Raw genomic sequence first — 15,023 nt, 5'->3', positions numbered from 1 at the left:
TGGCCGTGGACTCAACCGTGGGTGGCGCTGGCAGAGCGAGCAGCCGCCAGCAAGGACAGCGGCCGCAACCCCGTCGCAAACCCCGGAGGGGGACGGGGAGCACGCCTGAAATAACAGGCGGCTCACCGGGGCGACGCTGCTCACCAACCCATGACAGGTGGGGGCGTCGGTGGGGGGATCGGGACGAAAAACGTCCAGAGTCCCACCCGGAGCCCCCTGGAAAGGGGGCAGGGCTAGCCCTGGGGAGTGTCCCTGAATCAGGGTCACCAACACTCAAACCCAAGGCCTCCCCAGGGGGCACACCCCCAAAAGAGGGGTGCCCGGCCTGGGGTTCGGGGTCGGGAGGGGTCGAAACCCCCCCGAGAGCCCCATGGACCTCGCCGCTTAGCGGGGGTCCGTGAGGGGGGCGAGGGAGAGAGGGTCAAAGACCCCCTTCCCTTTGAGGGCCGCGCCCCTCTCCTCACCTTCTTCGTCTTCTTGCCCGCAGTGCCGGGAGAAGAGGAAGGCATCCCGGGGGCGGAAGGGTCCGGCCCAATGGGGGCGGAACTACCCGCACCCCGACACGGGGAAGAACCGGGCCGGGGACTATGAATCCCCGATACACCCATAAAAGGACCTCGAAAACCGGCCCTGAAGGGCAGGAGGTCGAGAGCAAAGGGTGGAACACCCAAAGAAGTAAGAAAAGACGGCAATAAAGATGTCATTACGCCGATTTTCTATCGGAAAAACCACAAAAGTTATAAAAACGAACGGGTAACGTGACCCACAGCCCGGGAGAACAGAGAAAAAATTTCATGGGAGACGGCAGAAAAAGCACGCTCCAAAAGCAGAAATCGAGGGGGGATTGTAAAAGAACGATCTCACCCGTCTCCTAGAATCAATAAGCGTCCCGAAGGTGTCCCGGGGTGTCCTTCTTTAGCATGGAATCTGCCAAAATTGGGCGAAAACGACGTAAGAAAACTCGGTACAGTGTGTAACAGTGTGCCGAGGAAGAAGTACTGGTGTTGGCAGCTCACACGAGGCAGAGGCTGTATAGGGGCGCCGCCTAGGTGTAGCTAAGCGAACTAGCTAAGAGATATCTATCATAAATAGATTATTTCTTCCTCGGGTGTGTCCGAATCGAGTACACATGCAAAAGTCTGACCTGGGTAGAGTATGAACGACATAAAATGCTTAAATAATGCATTGGCCAACCTGTGACGAATAAGTTTTACAGGTACGCCTTATACCAATATAAGTATTATAAGTTTCTCAAAACTTTATGTGCGGCAATACTGTGATGTTTGGAATATGGGTCTACTGCAGAATGCCTGCCTGTTATATAGGCAGATTTCTATATTGAATGTATTGGTAAACGGAGAGTCATAAAGTTCAATGCTGGCCGGCTAGGCCTATTTCTAATTGTCATGAGTGTGATTAGTAAAAATTGTGCTGTCGCCCATGTCGTATGCCTGATTGTCAATAGGAGGATTATGTTTATTGGAGTTAATGCCATCATGCGAATATAATGTGCTGGGCTGGTTGTTTACTAGGCCTACGCCTATTATAAGTTGGTGCTTTGTAAATGTTATATTGATAACTATAAGGTGATCTCTGTTGCAGATGGTTTTGCCGACACACAGGGGGTTGCGGAAGCGACGCTCATTGATGAGATAGTCCAGTCAATCTACGCTTAATTCAGGGCAACCTAGATAGGTACACCCGAATCCGTGCCGCGGCGCCACTGTCGTTTTCGGCCATGGTCGCTGCCATTTTGTGCGGCCAGAACGAATTCCGACACCCCTTTGCACCCAAATGAAATAAAGCTCGCGCATGCGCGAGTCGCTTTCTTCCATTTCCTGTTTCAAATTTTACTTCATTTACGATCATAAATTCATCTTTTTTGGTCAATTTCAAAGGATTTGATCATGATGTTGGACTGATTGAAGTATAGACCGAAGAAATTTTAAGGTAAGGAACAATGAAAGGGCATGAAAGTGGCTATAAAGGACTTCTACGATCTCTTTTTAATCGAGAATGCTTAACCTCATTGTTGTAAACATGACCCCAATGCATGCATTTCAGCCCGAAATATCAATAACCATCAAAAACGGAAAATCCGTAAGATGGCGCTGCAGTAGCTTTGAAGAGGAAACACCATGAAACTGGCAATTAACACTTTCTGTTGTCTTTAACTTTGAAATTTGTGCTTTTTTGTGTATTATTTATGATGGCTTATGATTATAATATATATTACTTACTTACTATGAATTTATTTACAGAAAAAAATGTTTGAAATGATAACTTTGGTTGATTAGGCTTTTGTCATGCCGTGGCTTAATTTTTCATGGAATAACTTGAGAAAATGCCAGAGCTGAGGGTAATTATTTCTCCCTTTATTTCAGAAAATGTCTTCTGAAGCTGAGAGTAGTGGTACCAGTGGTCCTAAGCTTCCATCCTGGGCAGAAGATTCATCTACATTTTTACAGCAGCTATCTGAAATAGAGAGGGAATACATTACGAAAGACATTGTTTGTGTGATATTCCAGAGGTTGAAAAAGAAAGAAAGGGGCGATTCGGTTCTGTCATGGATGGCAATCAAGAAATGCCTGCAGAAGATATTTAAAGATGACATGGAGGACATCACAACAAATAATATTCGGGCAAATTTTGAAGCTGTTGTTATTAAAAAACTGAAACTGTGTAACAATAGGTCAAAGGGGGATGAATTTAATGCAGCTTACCTGAACTTTCTTCATGAACATCATGTGTTACCCACAGCCACCGGACCCGTCTCTTGCCCGAAGGACAACAGAAGGAAAGAATTAAAAAAGTTGAACACGTCATTCGAATCTCAGATTCCCGAAATAGTAATCGATAAATTCATATGCGAGGCGGATCACCTTTCCAAGAGCACACAAGGACTCAAAAAACAGGTTGTCAATCTGAAAGCTTCAGTAAAAAGGCTTGAAAAGACGCAGGAGTCATCCAGAATAAAGAGGACAAGTTTAAAAAGAGTTACTGAAGATAGGTCCAGGCTGTGTGCCCGAGTGAAACATTGGAAAGCAAAATACAAGTTGGCCATAAGTCGAGCGGAGTGCACAGAGAAGGTGGTAAAGAGGCTTGAGAACAAAGTTACAGAAGTTAAAGCTAAAGTGACAAGTCTTAAGTATAAACTGAGTAAAGCTAGGGGTGTGAGTGACAATGCCAGGATTAAGGAACGGGCAACACCAGAGTTATATGATTCAGCGGAAGCATTGTACGTAGAACAATTAGAGAATTTGGAGAAAAAGGTGAAGACAAAGAATGCTAGGATTGCTGAGCTCGAGCAACATATTGAATTGGCTGAAAAAGTATCAGATGATGAGGTGTCAACTAAGAAAGATGGGAAAAAAAAGGTCGGAACATGTGTGTTTTTCCCTCATTTGGTTGCCATGGAAACCTCATTTCTCCTAAATAATAACATTGTATGATGTGCATTTTTGGTCAGGTACCTCCTGCAGTGTTAATATACTTATTCAAGGCATTTCTATTTATTATTTCCTTGATTTTTACTTGGAATCTGTGGCGGCTATTGAATTGTCATTAACTGGTTACCATGGAAACCCCAAATTTGGGGATTTTTATACTAGCTGCATCAAATTTGATGTGTTTAAATGAAAGAACACCTCAAAATACATAATATGGCCAATTTTCATGAAATTCTACTGAACAGTTTTTGAGAAATTGCAGAAAAGGTGAAAAAATGGCCCCTCCGACACACGCTAATTATAGCATTTTTGTTTCACTAACGAGTTAAAACAAAGAACTGAAATGTCAACGCTTCAAATTCCCATATCTCGGTTAATACTAAAGATATCTGAACCATTTAAACTGCATTTTGTTGCATATTTCAAGGAGTAACTGATGTGACCCACAATATTCAATTTGGAAGACTTTGAAATTTTTGTGCTGGTACCTGACCTAGAACAAATTGCAACAAAAGGTTTTTGGTACCATTTTGTTCGTGGGGTCATCCTCTATGACATATCCAAAATTCTCCAATTTTCGGGAGGGGAAAAGCCCTAACTTGCATAAATTCAAAATGGCCGCCAACTGTACCTTTGAACCCTCATAACTCTCTTATTATTGATTTTTCACCCTATAAATGTATTACAAACAGATTGAAATATGACCTCTGTGAGTCAGAATATCTAATCAGATATGTCATAAATCAATTCCATGACGTCAAATGACGTCATGACGTCTGATTTTGACAACAAATGATGACGTCATAAAAAATTGTTAATTTTTCACCTTTATTTTGCTGACTTACAATTGTTACATCATGATTGATTTGTTTTTTTACAACGTGTGTTACATAATAACAATTTTCACTTTCATTTTCAGTGTGTTCAGTCCAGATCAGAGCTCAGGCTTTGGTTTTATAGTATTGCAATGCTTTACATCCATGGTAAAGAAGCAACTGCACCCACAGCTGGTGCGTATATCTCTATTTGATGGTAAGTTTAGTTTTAAGTCAGCAATTAATAACTAGGCAAATGCCCAAGTGAAATGCCATGCCCTGCACATGTAATGCTTTATAGTATTGTGTCAGGCTAATTGATCACCATGACACCAGACCAACTGTATATCAATGAAGAGACGTTTATCAGATCTACCTCTTAAAGAAGTAAGCTTTGAAGGAGCAACTGTTACAGATTGGTTGTCAAGCAAGCATTTAATTTGGGCGAAATTGCAAACCTTGTCGGGCTTCGACAGCATGCAGACGATTATTTGGGGCGCCATCTTGAGTCAGTGCAAATAACTATGTTTCCCGAAACTGCTGTGCCATGTGTACGCAGGTTAACAAGTCGAGTGAGCACTGATAGACAATACTCACATAATTATCCCAAGTTCCTCCTTTTCAGATCAACATGATGACCACTGAAGATTGAACTAGCTTCCAATGTGCCTTATGCCATGAAGATTTAGACAATGGAAAGGAGACATTTGTCATTTCGGAAAAGGGTGTTACAAGGGTCAACGAAGCCAGTATAGATCGTAGAACCCCATTAATTCAGGTTTCTATTGGACAGCGTTTGCACGTTCAGTGTGGACAAAACCATATTGATAAAAAGAGAATTGAATCGGCGAGAAAGAGAAAAACGATCAATGACATCCCGGTGGTAGCTGTACCAACCCTGCGGTCAAGGGAGCCTAACTTTGAATTCAAAAATCACTTTTTCTTTGTGGAACATTTTTGAGCAATGAAAATAAAGGCAAAGATGGTTTCGACTATGGATTTCCAAAGGACGATTATTACAGCATGTGACAAAAGATCAGATGAGGACATCTGGGCGGGAGCTGTTCGTGGGCGGATTGCTTTTGCAAGAGATCTCCCAGCTGTCGATGCCAAATACCACTGGGTTTGCAATATTAACTTCTGCACAGGAAAGGAAATCCCTTTGCGATACCAGGAGGACGAAGTGAAGCTTAGCATGCAAAGAACCTAAGTTGGGGAGACGTGTCGATCTTTCTCGGGAGGAAGCCTTCTTAAAAGTGATAGATGAACTAAGAGAAAATGACGATGAGCAAACGACAGTGACTGACCTTGTTAGCAGAATGTCCCAAATCTCATCAGAGCCATATAGTGCAAAATACATGCACAAAAAGCTTGAAAGGTGTTTAGGTGACTCTATCGTGATATCGAATATAAATGGGCGTCCTGATGTTGTTACCTTTCGAACTACGGCTGCCAAGATACTTCACGAATTCGATGAGCCGCCAAAATTGGATGATGAAGATTCTAAGAAGCGCAAGATTATAAGAACTGCAGCAGAGCTGATCAAGGCTGATATCAAGGGTCTCGCAACATCAAAGGACTTCTACCCAGATTCGAATGAAATACGGTCGTTGGAACAGAATTTGGATAACCTTCCTGACACTCTCTGCATATTCTTAGATGATCTGTTTAGTGGAAAATCAAGGGATCTAAAGGTTGCTTCACTTGGTCAGTGTATGATGCAAATGGCAAGTTCTAATTGCTCCTCTTCCCTTTGGCCTGGATGTGCAGATGCATCACCAGTTTGGGTCGCGGTTTCTAATCGACAGTTTATCAAGTCACGGACTGTGTGTGTCATATTCAGAAGTCATCAACTTTTCTAAAAGTGCAGCCAGCCTCCCGCGAAATGATTCTCAGATGTCGGGGCACTTCAGTCAATATGTTGCCGACAATGTTGACCATAACATACGAACTTTGGATGGGCGTGGCACTTTCCATAGCATGGGCATAATTGTCGCCACTGCTCCGGAATTGAGACGTCAGCAAGTTGTCCCAAGACTACGGGTCGATACTGTTAGCAATATAAATCGTGCACAGATTGAGATTAGGTATTACAAGTTCTTCAAAGGGAAGAATACGTCACTGATACAAGAAACTCCCACAAATTGATGATCATTATGATGATAGTAGGAAGCTTGATATAATGTGGAAAATCTCATGTCCTCTCCGACCAAAGAGACCTGGGTGGTCAGGAACAATGCAGGCTATCTGTCATGGAGACCACCCTGGTAAGGCATCAGTACACTTTCTCCCCATGATTGACATGAACCCAACGGACATGAGTTGCATTTATTCCACACTACATTTCGTGGCGGCTGAAAACCAACTGTCCCAATTCTGACATTCGATCAACCACTGTGGTGGAAGTCGAGAACAATCATTTTGCATGAAGGTGAAAACAGTGACCTGAAGCCATTAGTTCTGATCCTGGGTGGTTTTCACACCACCATGAGCTTTCTTGGCTGCATTGGTAACATTATGAGTTCATCAGGCTTGAAGGAAGTGCTTGAGCTTGTATATGCTGATAATGCTGTTACACATATGCTAAGTGGCAAAGCATATGCAATAGCAGTGAGGGGACATTTTCTAAATGCGATGGTGTTGTCAAGGGCATTTGATCTACCTGATCTGATGGAGGGTGACATGCAAGGTGTAGAGACAACAAAGGCACAAGACATAAAAGAGGCCCTTCAGTACTTTGACAGTCTCTTAAAAGGCGGCGAGGTTACAGTTGAAGCGAGTTATTCAGATGTGTTGTTTGATAGAATCAATTCGAAGTTGGAGGTTGAGAGTTTTCAAATCGCTAGATTTCCCACTGGATGTCTTTGGGTGCAATATATGAAGATGGTTGACCTGCTGAAGAAATTTTTCAGAGCGTAGAGAACGGGCAATTTCAATGTTTACTTGGGGTCTCTCAAAGAAATGTTGCAAATTTTTGCAGCAGCTGGTCACTCAATGTATGCAAAGTCAGCGTACATTCATCTGCAGGATTTGTTAAAGACCAGATGTCTACAATAAGTTCCTCTCTGGTTTGTTCGTGATTCGAAGAAGTGATCGTTTTTGGGCTGGTCTCTGCACAGACCTAGTAATAGAGCAAGCACTGATGCGGACTATTAAGACAACTGGTGGTCTGACACGAGGGCGTGGAATGGGCGAGAGTCAGCGAAATAGGTGGATTTCTGCACTGCCAGCTTGTGCTGAAATCAACGAAGCAATGCAAGAGATAGCAGGAACAGAGTACATCAGCAGTGACCAACACAAAGATAATTCGGAGGCAAGAAAGGCTTCGAGATCATCAGGACACACCTAAGATATTTGAATACTTTCAGGATTTTTGTCCGTTTCAGCCTGGAGAACAACTACCGTATTTTTCGGACTATAAGGCGCAGGTAAAAATTTTGAAATGGCCCCATATCGGGGGGGTGCGTCTTATGGTCCGGTGCGCCTTTTCTGTGGCCCCTGACCCATTTTTCAGGGCTTAGTCATGAAAAATCATTTTACAGGTAAGTATTTGTAACCTCATGATTTCGGCAAATTGAGTTTATGAGCATAAAAGAAGAGTGAACTGAACAGACAAAAGAGAATCCGGAGTCGGAAATGAACGCCTTCCATGTTGATGTTGATGTTTACATCAGTATAGCAGGATTCCATTGTGACCGTTACACGTTCCTTCGCCGTTGCAAAGGGGACCGTCTCGGAACTTCATAAATGACATGTGTGAACTTTTCTCTCATGAGCAATCAATATTGACTGTGACGTTGTTTATGGATTTGTCCACTGTATTATTTGTTAATAAAGCTTGTCATGAATAAAAAATAGAATTGAGGGAGAATAATGAAACAGCTAATGCATTTTTATTTTATTCCTCTCAATTTTGAGTCTTATCATTATAATTTCTAGACTGATCAAGTCATACCATGGAGGTAAAAAAAGATAAATGATATTTTATTTTCCTATTTTCGTCAAATTATATCAGATTTTTTTCATTCAACCACGAAAATGTTTGGTTTTAAATGCCCTTCTCGTGTAAGTGTGCATGCCGAAGACGTTGAGACAGTCCCCAAGTCTAAAATTGTCCGGCCGCGCTGGAACATCAATTTTACAAGATATCGACAACACCAACGTAATGGCTGAGTACCGGACGGTCATGACGGTAACTTCTCGAAAAATGGGTGCGCCCTATAGTTCGGTGCGCCTTATCTGTGGATTTTAACTGAGAAATCAAAGGTGCGCCTTATAAAGTCTATTTCCGAAGAGAGTGTGGCGGCAAACCATCCACAAAGGCAGTAGCTATCGCATTGGAATGCAGTGTTATCCTTATCACCACATGTGTCCCACTATGCTATCAAGTGGCTAAACCCCATTCTGATTTTACCAGTGAGTCAACCTTGATGATTCAAACAAAATGAAGCAATCTTCAGATCCCAGAAGCCTGTACCGGTCGGTACCATTAATTCATTCCGATTCAATCTAAGTTTACCTACATGTTGCTACACATCCTACATCATTGTAAGCACTTTGAAAGCTCAAACCATGCTATAAATACTCTGACCGAGACAGGAAATTCCCAGTAAACTGTGAGGTCCGCTGTTTCCAAGCAAAACAATACCTTGTTCTGAATTTTAGAGTAAAATGTTCATATGAATGCCTTATATCCACTTATCATCTACACATAAATGTATGCAAGCAATCAAAATGCTATATTCCAAAAAGTTTAGAACAGGCCATAGCTACCTGAAACTCCAAGGAGAGGCTGGGGATGCCCCAGATATTTATGGCTGACTTGATAAGTTAAGTGGCTGCTCAGCAGGGGTCTGTTTGATGTAGCCGCCACACTCTCTTCGGAAATAGACTATAGTAGAGTGCGCCCTTTAGTCAGAAAAATACGGTACACAACATAGCCTCAGGAATAACAGCAAGTCCAACTTGTAATGCACATAAGGCAGGTGATGTCGGCAAGAACATAATAGCAAAAATGGAAGAACAAAATGTGCTTGAGTTCTCGTTTAAGAAAAAGGATCAAATAGAGCCAATTGGGAAAAAGACAGTGACTATTGATGGTGAACAAGTGGCAATGGACCCGCAGGTCCTTTTCCAGCGTCTCTTAATTGTGGCCAATAGCTGTGACTTTGATGTGAATAAACTATTGCGTTTTGAACTGTCGACCTTGCCGACAGCTTTGTTCGACAAACATTGTCTACTGCGAGAGGCAAACAAGTCACAACTTTCAGATGCCCTCACTTCCCTTCCAGTAGATGAATGCAATCCAGACACCCCAAAATATCATGTTTTGGATGGTGGGTCCTTGATACACAGATTTCCTTGGAAAAAAGGAGCCACATTTGAGGAAATAGTTAAAATGTACGTGCATTATGTCGGAAGCTTCACCAACCCAACTGTTGTGTTTGATGGATATACGTCGTCATCCACTAAGGATCTCACACATTTCCGGCGTTCAAAGGGTGCTATAGGACCGAAAGTTATCTTCAAAGGAAACATGACCCTGCGAACAAAGAAAGAAATATTTCGGTCAAACCCGGTCAATAAGCAGAACTTTATAGACTACTTGTGTGAAAAACTTGAAGACGATAATGTGAAAACATTGAAGGCGAGTGGGGATGCTGATTTGCTCATTGCCAAGACAGCAATTGACCGTGCTCAGTCAGGTAGTACTCATGTGATTGGGGAGGACACTGACCTCTTGGTTCTACTGTTACACCATGCAAAGCCAAAAATGCACAGCCTAGTTTTTAGGTCTGACAAGCATGCCAAACTTGATAAGAAGTCCAAAGTTAGTTATTGGAACATCAACATGATCAGAGAACACTTGGGCGAGGAGGTGACACACTACCTTCCATTTGTGCATGCCTTAGCCAGGTGTGACACAACATCCAGATTGTTTAGTATCGGGAAAAGTGTCCCATTCAAAAAGATTCAAGTGGATTTTGAATTCCGCAAACAAGCTGATATCTTTGTCCGCAAACAGTCCACACATGATGAAATTCAAGCTGCAGGAGAGAAGGCCTTGTTGTGTTTGTATGGTGGCCGAACGTCATTTGATGTCATGGGATTGATTTATGACATATCTGATTAGATATTCTGACTCGCAGAGGTCATATTTCTATCTGTTTGTAATACATTTATAGGGTGAAAAATTAATAATAAAAGAGGTATGAGGGTCCAAAGGTGAAATTGGCGGCCATTTTGAATTTATGAAAATTAGGGCTTTTCCCCACCCCGAAAATTGGAGAATTTTGGATACGTCATAGAGGATGATCACACGAACAAAATGATACCAAAAAACCTTTTGTTGCAATTTGTTCAAGGTTCATCTCTATTTTGACTGGACTAAGAGTGAATCAGCTGAAGCTGCTGAAGATATTCAAGCGGGCTAATGGATCGCCGTCCAAGTACGCCAGAATAACGATGGAAAAGCCGACCGAAGATGCAGGCATGGTTGAATTACGAGAAAGTTACGAAAAGTTGACAGGGGATAATATCTTAGAAATGTTGGAATTGGCTGAGGTGGAGGTCAATGTAGTGAATGCGAGGAAGCTGTTACATCATGCCATAATCCTGCCAAATGAGGAGGGACAGCCGATGGGGCAGAATTTGACGGTATGTATAAATCAATAGGCTTACGGCTACATTGGTTTGTAAATATTAGGGTGATAGTTTACCGTAATCATGGCATATTGAATTCGTTATAGTATTAGTTGCAATTTGCATCAACGGACATTGCTTCTTAGAGTACAATCTATTAAATTGAGTGACGGTTATTTTCCAGCCGCCAGGTACAGAACAGCCATCAACCTCTTAAGGCTATGTAGCGGAGATGCTGGCAGCAAAGAAGCCAAGGATTGCTGCTGTAGAGGGTGGAGCAGAGGGCGGCGATCAGTTGGCTGAGATAAAAGAAAAGGTGAGGTCATTGTGCCTACAGAATCAACCGAACGAGTCCTTACTACTTCTCTTTTTGGGTGATTTGGCAAAGTGTGCCGCAAACGCAGGAGATAAGAACTATCTCATGTATGAGGAGTTGGCTAGAGAGGCGCGACAAAATCAGGGAAAGATAGCCTTACCGACGTTTACGTTGTCAGTTCTTGGAGAAGGTGCGAATGATGCAGTGGCAAAGGCATTAGCAAAATGTTTAAAGAAAAAGGCACCTAAGGTTGAAAGTGATGATGATGAGAAAGAGGAGTCGAAACAGAAAGTTAGGAAATCGCCGTTGGTGCGATTATACCCGCCAGCACAAAGTCAGAGTGTCCCTACTTTTCAAACACCGGGGCAGTATGCACCGTACAATAATTCAGGGTATGGTTATGGTGGTTATAGACTGTACAGATCGTCAAGGGGTAGAGGGTATACTCCGAGGTATAATAGGGCCCCGAGTGGTTGTTTCCTATGTGGTTCAGATCAACATTGGCTCAGGGATTGTGAAAAACAGAACGAAATGAAACAAAAAAATGTAGTTCCTCTGATTTCTGACCCAAAAGGCCTCAAGTGCCTTTGTTGGACGCAAGTTCACGTGGGTTGGAGGTTGGAGAGTTTTCTTCTTTTTTTTTTCCCGTCTTAGTTCCTATTTCATCTTTTTTTTATTTAGGATGTATCAAAGGCTATAGGTAGGATAGTTATACCTATTTGGGAAAAGCAGGTTAAGTTTGACCCGGAATTGGCGGCGAGTAGACGTCAATGTAATGACACGTGGATTTTGTTAGGAGGTCAAGACGGGAAGGCTCTTCAATCTCCAGCCCCACAAACAAGGTTTGAAAGTGTATTGACGGAGAACGTAGATTTTGATGTATTTTCATTACATAATTTTGTAGCTGGTGGGTTACATAAGTGTTTTAATGAATGGGATGAGATATTAAATACACTCTCGCCATCAGAATTACCGACAGAGGATATTAGATCTTGGATCCAACATGGTGTCGATGCCAGTATGTTTTTTAGGCCTTTCAAGGGTAATTTTAAGGGTAATATGTACGACTCGGAGTTACCACCACAAATTTATTTGCCAAATGTGTCCAACTGCAGAGATTTTACTGAGTTTATAGCGTCGGAATTGGAGAAGAAAATTGCCGATGGAGCAATTACCCTTCTTGGCAGAGTGGGTGAATGCGAGTTGCCTAGATTGATCATACCGTTAACAATTGAACTATCGAAGCCAAGGATGTGCCATGATGAGCGCTTCCTGAACTTGTGGGTTAAAGACAATCCGTTCAAGTTAGAAACTCTCAGAGATGTTCATAGGTTGGTTGGAAAGGATGCAAAGATGGTATCATGTGATGAAAAATCGGGATATCATCATATCAAATTGTCTGAGGAATCACGCACTTATTTTGGCATCCAATTTGGTGGTTGGGTGATGGTATATAATACTCTTCCATTTGGCTGGAAGGCGTCTCCATATATCTATCAGACAGTTGGCATGGTAGCGACGACGTATTTGAGATCATATGGCGTTAGTACAACTCAATATATAGATGACAGATTCGGGGTAGAATCAACTAATGCCATAACTGGTATCATCATTTGTAGTATTGATAAGGTTTATTATTCCTTGCTTGAATTGCTTACTAGGCTTGGCTATATATTTGCGATTATCAAAAGTTTTCTGATCAATCCAGCTACTTCTCTCAAACATTTAGGATATATCGTAGATTCATCCAGGCAGGCATATTTGTTGCCAGAAGATAAAAGGGATTCATTCCATGCATTGAGGCAGCATATCTTGAGTCAAACTGAAATTGACGTGAAAACCTTACAGCGATTTCTGGGAAAATGTATTTCCATGGCATTGGTAGTGCCTGCAGCGAGATTGTACACGGGTGAAGTGAATAAGGCAATTTCATCCTGGTTGAAGAATAGTAGGAAAGTGAAGTTCTACGCAGAACTAGTGAATGAAATAAAACATTGGGAATTTCTTGATCACTGGGAGGGTTGCATGCCGTGGAGATCGGAGCGTCACCAACAGGTGCTGTTGGCCACGGATGCGTCACTGTATAAGTAAGGTGTGTCAGTGCTTGCCGGAATATCCTGTGATATGGTATTCTCGGATTTTTGGGAGGAAAATGATCATAGGCCAATACACTTGAAAGAGGCTGATGCGTTATCAAAAGCGTTGCAATCAATCAAGCCGCATTTGGTGAATAGTAGGTTGGATGTACTTACTGATAGTACACCACTAATATATGTATGGCAGAACCAAGGGGCTAAAGACATGAAGCTTACAGCTATAATAAAGAAGATTTTCCAAATGGTGTATGAATTAAATATTGATCTAAATTTAAAGTACATACCATCACAGGACAACCCAACTGATTCTCCAAGCATGTTATTTTACTTACAGAGTATGGTCAGGAAGGGTGTAATGAATATCGACATGTACGCCATTGAGAACAGGAGTAGGTATTTGGATAACATGTGGCAAACTTCGAATGCTGAGAAGAGAAAAGTAGGTGTGAAAGGAAATTTCGAGATTTTCTTGTTGAATTTGCAAGGAAAACCTACTCTTCAATCGTGCTCTCCAGAACAGCTCAGGCAATATTTGATATGGAAAGATCAGAATGGAAGGACGAAGGTACATGATATTCATTGCTCCTTTCTTGGTCACAAGTTGAACACTGAGGCCCAAATTCATAAAGGGCGTTTAAGGGTTAGACATGTACAACTTCTCTCTAATCAGTTTCAGGGCCTATTCATATTCTGTGAAGATTCACATCAAGGGCCAGAATCTGTCTATTCAGTAGTTAAACGCTGTTTTAAGCTAAACACCCTTTATAATTTGGCCCTGAGTGTTCGTGCCCTACTAGATTGGCGGTAGGCACCGTCAATAATTTGCTGCATAAATTAGGGGATATTTTTGATGAGTGTGGCAGAGGTGCATTATGGGATGATCAGTTAGAAGAAGGTAACCCTGTTAAGTCGCCGTTGATAAAGAGGTACGTGAAGCAGATAGCAGCGGAACAGGCTAAAGGTCACATTTTGCCAAAACAAGCAAAACCAATATTCCTCCGAAAGATTAGGAAAATAGCGGTTTATATTGATAATCAATTAACTAGAACAGATATTTCTCTGAAACAGAGATTGTACTCTTCAGGGATCAGGCTTTTCTCAAAATTCAATATTTTGCTGGCGATAGGGCATCAGATTTATGTACTATCCCTCCACAAGAGATAAAGCAATTGTCAGATGATTCAGGCATTCGCCTCTGCCATACATTTACCAAAACTGTAAGGGGTACCGGTAGTACTTTTTTGTACAGTAGCAATCGGTGTGATAAGAAAAGGGATCTTTGGGTGAACGTTTGTACGATTTGTAAACTGTAATCCAATAGTATTGTTAGTCCGGTGAGGTTTGAATATTCCCCACGTTGTAGTGAAAAATGTACCTCTGGGTTGTGGGCGACGTTCGGTTGTCAATAGAGATTTGATGTATGATACTCGGCACTGTTACGGCTACGTTCGTTAAACAAGGTACATACAATTGAATTTGATGTTATCACATATGTCGTTGCAAGTTTGATAAATCTTTCTTCTTAAAATGTGGTTTATTTCCTTTTTTATTTCTTCTTCCAATCAATCTCTTGTATTGGGAGTTATGGGAGTATTGGGAAGTAGTGGGGTAATGAAGGAAGGAATATTAAAGATCGATGTGACATTGTTGATAGTTTGCTTGATTTTCATCCCAATACTTCTTGTCAAACATAGAGAGGAACGAG

Source organism: Lineus longissimus, chromosome 14, assembly GCF_910592395.1.
Source record: "Lineus longissimus chromosome 14, tnLinLong1.2, whole genome shotgun sequence".
NCBI lineage: Eukaryota > Metazoa > Nemertea > Pilidiophora > Heteronemertea > Lineidae > Lineus > Lineus longissimus.
This window is presented reverse-complemented; position numbering follows the sequence as displayed.